This window comes from Cibotium barometz, chromosome 18 (assembly GCF_041138505.1).
Source record: "Cibotium barometz isolate CiBa-2024 chromosome 18, ASM4113850v1, whole genome shotgun sequence".
NCBI classification, from domain to species: domain Eukaryota; kingdom Viridiplantae; phylum Streptophyta; class Polypodiopsida; order Cyatheales; family Cibotiaceae; genus Cibotium; species Cibotium barometz.
Window position 1 is genome coordinate 42,989,807 of NC_141063.1, and position 8,483 is coordinate 42,998,289.

Sequence of the window (8,483 nt, forward strand, 5' to 3'; positions counted from 1 at the left end):
TTCCTCCTTCTAATGGAATTATTTTTTTAAACTAGAGTGAGAAGTTATAGATGAGCCTTCTTGTGTTTCCTCCTCCTAACGGAATTATTTTTTAAAACTAGACTTATTATAATAACAAGGGCACATGAACAAAATCAAGAAGAGCCTAAAGCTCAAGAGGAGAAGTAATCTAACCAAACTATGACCAAGGATGGAAAGAAAGTGTTAACCTAGTCTTTACAAGTGTATACAAATGTCTTACTTAACTAACCCTTAAGGATGGAAAGAAAGTGTTAACCTAGTCTTTACAAGTGTATACAAATGTCTTTCTTAACTAACCCTTAAGTAGGATAATAACTTAATTCTTTGTTTTCTAGAAACCCAATTTAGTGGAGATTGATTAGGTGGTCATTTTTGCTAGGAGACTAACAATTGCAAAAAGGGAAGATTAGCATAAGTGACATAGATTTAGAATGGGGTAGATGACCTCCCAAATACAAAGTTGGCAATTTGTTGATAGCTTAATCAAAGATACTTATAGTGTTTATATTAAATCCCCTAAGGAAAAGGAGGACTCCAGAAAACCCAAGAGGAGAATATCAACGAATTGATTGGCAATTTGTTGATAGCTTAATCAAAGATACTTATAGTGTTTATATTAAATCCCCTAAGGAAAAGGAGGACTCTAGAAAACCCAAGAGGAGAATAGCCATGAATTGATTGAAGCGGGAGAAGGAACCAAAAGGAAGGGCTTAATCCTTTGTGTAAATGTTTATGATTTAGAGTACAGAGAAGAGTTTGACACTGCTCCTAGTTATTTAGCCACTTAATTAGCCACACATAGGGTCTAGTGGATAAGAAAGAGTTGGAGATTAACTTCTCTAACTGTAGTGGATAATGGAGAGGTTATAGACCAACAATGGCCATTCCGCACAAGGTGCATTACGAGGACCTTAAAAAATATTTCACCCTCTATAATGGAATGAAAGTAGATTTTTGTCCAAACACCAAAAAGGAGCTAGAGGATTTAGAGATGGTGTGGGAAGAACGTGCCTATCACCTCTAAAAAGAATAATTTTCTAGTGCATGGATATACCAATTACTAAGAGGGAACTTTAGAAGCTTATAGGGAAACTAGCATACTTTAGACAATTTATAAAGAATTTTACTAGTTTAGTTTAGTGGGGGAATTTTTTACATATTTATTGACCTTAGATTTGAGGAGTTAGACTGGAACTAGGAAGAGGGAGACGTTAGTTAGAATGGATGAGTGGCAAAAATAGGAGAGAGGTTAGTAGTAGAGAGAGACAAACGTTGGAGACATAGAGATGAAAAATCATTGAGCAATTGGAGAGGTTGTGAATGAACTTTTAGGGGAAGGATCTAGAGGAGAAACATTAGCCAGTGTAAATTTAAATGAAGGATGCATTACGGGGAGTACTCCCTCTAGTATAAGTGAGAACAATCCATACTATTGGGACATGCTTTTTTCAAGTCCTGGTAGTGATGACGGGGGTTACCAACCCGACGTAAATTAAGGAGGAAGTAGAAAACAAGAAGAAGAAAAGTGACAAAGAGGAAGGTAGTGTACAAAACAACACATCATCCCCAAGCGTTCAAGGAGAGTTTAATGATTCTGAAGTAAGTGAGGATTTTGGCTTTTGGAGACTATTTCATATACCTAAAGGTAAAACTCTCGATTTCTTTGTCTTGGATTCTTTGAGGAGAAATATTTTGTTTTAAACAAAATCCTGTCAATGGGATTACCACCACCTAGAGCAACCGTTCGTTTAGCTAACTTTACACAATTTAGTGAACTTTTGGGATGCAAACCCAAATGCCCATAAGCAACAATTTGAGGTCATATGTGTGGCCAATGAAATTTTGGATGATGACCAAAAGTTGAATATCTTTCCACCCATATTGAAAGATGAGGCTACTAGTTGGTATGGGAATCTTGATCCAACTTATAAAGCGACTAATAATGATCTATTTGCAAGCCTTTCTTACCAAATTTAAGAGGTAAGGTTTCCAAAAACATCTAGCATGACAATTAGATTATTTATCTTCGAGAATAAATGAGAGAATTGACCATTATATTGAGTAAATTGAGATAATTGTGAGAAATGTGGGAGCTAGAGCTCCAAATGAGGAGACATAGAAGCACCATTCCATTGGCAGCACTACATAATGTAGAGGCTCAAATGCATGTGAGCCTAAGACATCCTATGATGCTAACAGATGCAAAACAAGAAGCTAGATATTGGGAAGAGGTATAATTAATTCAACAAAGGTAGGTGAGAGTTGCTAATAAGATCCTAGGCTTTCGTAACCTTCATATGCTACATAGGTGCTACATAAGTGAAGCCAATGGAGCCATCGCAACCATATGGGATGCCCACCATGCCTGGAACGCGAGTGTGCAAGGATAATCCATGATGATTCCTAACCCATCTAGTTATGTTCCATGTGATAGCACCAGCATATATGGTTCAAATATGTACTCCTCAAGCACCATTAAAGAGAAGCTAAGATCATTTAAATAGTGGCAAAATCGCTCAAGAAGTACTCCTCAAGCACCATTGAGTAAAGCTAAGTTCACTGAAATATTGGTAAACTCATTAGGTAAGTTCAAAGAAGAATTTCTATATGTGGTACACATCCACAAGAAAAAGGCGTATATGTTGTAGCACCACAAGCTAAGTTCACTGAAATATTGGTAAACTCATTAGGTAAGTTCAAAGAAGAATTTCTATATGTGGTACACATCCACAAGAAAAAGGGGTATATGTTGTAGCACCACCAGCTAAGTTCACTGAAATATTGGTAAACTCATTAGGGAAGTTCAAAGAAGAAATTCTATATGTGGTACACATTCACAAGAAAAAGGGGTATATGTTATAGCACCACAAAATGTATAATACTAAAAACCCATTGAGATCAAATGTTTGGTGTGGGAAGTGCCATGGATATGGCCATTTAGCAACAAAGTGTCCGCCCCATGACAAGTTCTAGGATTGTTCTAGACAAACCCCGATCTCTATAAATTGTTTGAGGAATAATCACATAGAGGATCAATGATTTGTTAATCACAACCATCAACAACAACAAGCTCAGGGATCGTAAAATAATTATAATTTCATGGATCAATCAAATGTGACTCATGAAATAGGACTTGCACCATAACTGTTTATGTAACGAGGTTCACCTACACAAGACTAACCTCCAATGCCAAGAATGACCTATCCTAAGAATAGAGTGAGAGAATCTCCTTTTAAGATGAACTTTGAGAGTTTTGGAAAAAGTGGAATGGGTGGCCAGTGGACCCGATTGTTGGCTTCCATTGTCAACAACAAGGGCATGTAGTTGCCTATTTTCCTAGTGAACCTAGGCATCAAATGTTCACTCCTCTATGTAGGAAGTATAGTGGAGAGGGTCATTATGAAAAAGATTTTCCATTAATGATCAAGGTAAGCATGTGGTTAGTGAAGGGCCTAGTTCTTCAGCCAATCTTGTGGACATAGACAAGGAGGATTCAAGGCAGACCATTAAATCAAAGTTTTGTCTTAAAGGGTAACCTTTTTCTCAAACCCATGATTGGGATAGTAATAGCACTAGAGACAAGAAGGATTAGGAATAGATTCACTTGAGTTACTTGAGGAAGTGACACAACCCGAACCTAAGACAGTAGATGTGGGCAAGGACGTTAGCCACAACATAGAGCTAGATGAGTCAGAATCCTAAGGCACTCTTTGGACTATCCCGTTTTTCTTGTCACATTAGAGAACCCCTAAGTTTAAGTGGGAGTCGCGCCATTTCCTGATGAACGACTAGTATACTAGTAAAAAGGGAAGAGAGAGAGAGAAGTTGCTAGGTCCATAGAGAATAGAATGTTTGATTTATGGACTGAATTAGAGAAATTTTCCTTAGCCATAAATTTAAGACAACTACTGCTAGAGGTATCCCCTAGTTGTAAGAGATAACTCTACCAAAAGTTGGTAAGAAGAAGGATACATAAAGTTCGAGTGTCGATTGATAGACCAAAATCTCAGTAAAGGGAAGTAAAATATGTGCACATAGTTGATATGTTCATAGATCCAAGAGCCCCTATTATGAGACCGACATGAAACACTATAAGGTAAGACTAGAAAAGATTATTTATATGTAAAAGGTTTGCATATAAATAAGGTTTAGGGGATTTCAAATTAGAAATACCTAAAGCAATGGTTAATAGGCATTAAGGTTAAAGTAAAAGAGATGTAGAGGGTGCACAAGGGAAGTCCAAAGGCCATAGAAGTAGGTGCCCCCTTCTACGAGGAGTTGAGGAGGCATTGGAGAGTGAAAAGAAATGTCAAGGGGCTGAATTTGGAAGGTCATGCATCACTTAGGTCTATATAACCATGTGTTTAGGGACCGGTTGGGATATGGTTGGGTGGAGAATCAAAGTTCTAGTCTTACAAGTTCTAAAGCTTATGATGCAAGGAGCATTACATTGGTATTAGAGCTAAATTCTATCTCTTCCATGTTTCCATTGAGCTACTCATTGCTAACTCTAATCTCTACTCCTTAATCTCTTCTCTATTCATTTCCATAAGCTAATCATTATAATTCTCAAATCTTCTCCATACAAACACCTATTGCTTAATAGATTGGGCATGCCTCTTGCTGCCTAATAGATTGAGCATACCTCTTGCTTAATAAATTGGGCATACTTTGGAGATTCTACATGACACAAGTGGAGTACATGATGACAGCCTTGAAGAATCATTGAAGAAAATATCAACAAGGAGGAATCAACGAAATTGTTCTTCACATCATTAGAGATAATTCATAATTACCCAACTAAGTAAGGTTGTTGTGTTACATCTTTTTTGCTTTGTAAGAAACTTTCCATTTTGCTTATTGTTAGAGTAAACGGCTTCTCAAGGTGGGAAGGATGAAAATGGGGAGAAGGTGGAAAACCCAATATCCTCTTTCCACATGGAAGAGGATATTACAAAAACAAGTGAAATAGATATGCAAGATTTAGATCTTTATGAGTATGAGGATATATAAATGAAGGAAATGAAAGAAAAAATCTCTAATATATAGAGAATAAACTTGAGAAAATGATGGGTCTTCTTAGCTCCTTGATGGTGGGAGGGGAAGGATTGGGAGTAAAAAAAATTATCTAAAAATAACATTGATGAGGGAAGGAAAAAAACTCTAGAAAAAGGATTGAATGAAACCATAGCTAAAGAGGGTCCCAAAACTAGAGACCAAGGTATGGTATTCAAAGATTTAAAGGCACCCACTTTTAGTGGAGAAGAGAAGGAGAGAAATAAAGATGCAGACCATATTTTTCTACAAAAATGGCAAGATTTGAATCTTTTAAGAAATGTGCGTGATTATAACCGCCCCATTGAAGCTAGCCTATCCTTACAAGGAAAAGCTTATAAGTGGTGGATGAGTTTAGTAGAAGCTAGGCAAGTATCCTATTCTTGTTATTCATTTAAGGAATTGTTCTTAAAGGAATATTTTCCTAAAAATGAAGAAGATTGGAATTGGAAGGAGTGGGATAATTTTTCTATGAAACAAAAGAATTTAAATCTCACTCAATATATAGCTTACTATAGAGAAATTATCTTAAAACTTAAGGACATAGACAATTTTCAAAAAGTAAGAGGCTTCATTAGAGGCCTAAAAAGGGAGTACAAGAAGAAAGTTCGCTCCAAAGAGCCAAAAAGCTTAGATGAGGCTATAAGATTTGTAAAAAAAAAAAATGATACCATGGGTAATGGTAATCGTAAAGAAAAAAGATAATTTTTTTTCATATAAGCCTTATGGAGAAAATTTTGGCTCTCAAAAAAGAAAGAGTTTTTCCTTTGAAAGAGATGAACCTTAAAAAAAGCAAAATTCCAATCCTAGTAAGTTTCTAAAAAAGTAAGATTTTGAGAGAGCGGTTAAAGAAAAACTTTATTTCTCATGTCTTAAGCCGGGACATGATAAAAAGTATTTTCCTAAGTCCAAAGGATAAGAACTTACTGGGAATGGTAATGATAAACCTGAAGGAAATTCAAGTGTTGACACTTAAGGATTCTCCTAAATATAAATCGGTCAAGGTTTGTCATTCTGATGAAAAGCACTATTGTATGGTGGCAAAATCTATGTGGGAACCATAATTTGGACCACATGATTTAATTTGAGAGCATGAAAATATTAACGATAAAAAAGTTAGAATCCTGATAGATGATACGGCCGCACACAACTTTTTAAATTACAACTTGGTTAAGAAACTTAATTTACCTCAAGTCCCAAGTTCTCATAAGTTATAGTATCATTAGCCAATGGCTATGATAAAGATGAGTGAGATACTGTGGTAAACCAAGTTGGGATAAAGATTCAAGAGTATGAAGCACTTTTGGATTTTCAAGTAATGCGTCTGTTGATCGCATATGTAATTCTTCGGATGCGTCTGTCGACCTGCAGATGTAATTCTTGGGAGAGAATGGTTATTTTCATTGGGGGAAACATTTTTGAGAAGCTATTTGTATAATACACTAACATTTGAGCATAAAGGAAAATTTATTACATTGTAAGGAGAGCACAGTGTACCATCTTCTCCTTTGATATGTAATATTGAGCTCTAAAAGCTTCATCAAGATAATGGAATAGAACAAATGTTTTTCTGTTATGCAATGCCTCCATTTAAAAACCATTATGAAAAGTTTGATTCAAGTATTTGTGAAGTAGTTATTCTTCTTTGAACAATTTATTAGAAGAATTTATTGGTTTTTGTTGGTGTTAACATTGTTATGTCTCCATGTGAAAAACTAGGGTGCTAGCCTTTTTATGCTTTTTCATAAAGACCATAAAATATCGTAGTTTAAATCTTCTTGTGATTACCATTGCTTAAACCTAGTCGATGAGGATCAGAGTGAACCTTTTTTTAAGTGGGAAAAATCAAGATTTCAATCCCAAAATCAAATCAAGCATTAAAACATAGGTTTTTTACTCCAGTTGAGATAATCACATTGTAAAAAATCCCTACAATCATTCCATGATCGTAAAAAGTACTGTGAACATGAAAGACCAAAACTTCCTAAAATCACTCCATGATCTTAAAAAGTAAAGTTTTCTGAGCGTGAAAAACTAGCCTAAGTTAGTTACATTGTGCCTAATAATCGCGTCTTTAAGACCAAATTAATTCTTACTCATACATGGCAACTTTACTGATGGAGCATTACTTGTACAAAATATCATCTCACAATTGAAGGGCAATCAAAAACCTTGCATGTTAAAAACCAAGAGTTATTCATGCCTGATCAACTCAGATTTTTAGGCAACCAAAGACTAACATAGGGTAAAATTGGGTCTAGATATTGGGATTTAGCCTGATGAGACTACCTTACATGCACTTGAGATCAAGGAAAATAGTTGGAGACAAACTTTCTCTAGAAGACAGAGCATCAAACTACCAAGAATCTTCCTACTAGAGAAGCATTGGATCGGGTTGCTCAGTTAGCACACATCAAAGTGTGATCACCTGGATTTGATCGACACTAGTAGAGCGATAAGGAATCAATGGAAGATGCTCTATTCAATGAAGAGCGTGGAGAGGAGAGAGCTACAACATCTCCCACAATATCTAGTGGTTTTTTGAACATCGCCAAAGGGCTATTTGGATACCCACTAGATGTAAAATGAGCAGAGGTCAAACAATATTCCCCTTACAAGAATATGTGTAGAGGGGAACCTTTGCGAGATAAAATGAGCAAATAACTTACACTCTTAGATTACCGAGGTACGTAGATAATATTCCCCTAAGAATCTATGTAAAGGGAAACCTTTACATAGAATTTGTGTAGAGGGAAACCTTTGCGAGACAAAATGAGTATATAACTTACACTCTTAGATTACCAAGGGTACATAGATAATATTCCCCTAATAAGGGAAACCTTTACAGAGAATTTGTGTAGAGGGAAACCTTTACAGAGAATTTGTGTAGAGGGAAACCTTTGTGAGACAAAATGAGTAAATAACTTACACTCTTAGATTACGGAGAGACACTGGTGCCTCTAAGAGTGAGGAAATGTTCTTTCCCACTCCAAAGGAGGATGTAGAAGAAAAACTAAAGGACCATAACAAAAGATGCAAGCCCTAAATCACAAGAAACAAGAATTTGATGTGTGAAGGGCACTAGCTAAAGAAAGAAACTTTGGGAGAGTGCAGTCACTTGAAATGAGATCACAAAGGTAGGTTAAAAAGGACCTTTGGGCATAAGAACAGGCTATTGCTCAAGCTATGGTAGAGGGAATGCCACCATTGGAGCCTATTCATGAAAACTCCAAGGAGGAATGGGAAATGGATACCCATTTGGAAAGAGATGAGCCCAACACTGAGAAGGTTAAGGAGGCCAAAAAATAAATGTACATGAGGAAACATATTAAGAAAATGGCAAATCTTGACTTCCTTACCTACATATAGTTAATGCTAATGCAAGGTCAAGAGAGAATCCCCCATCA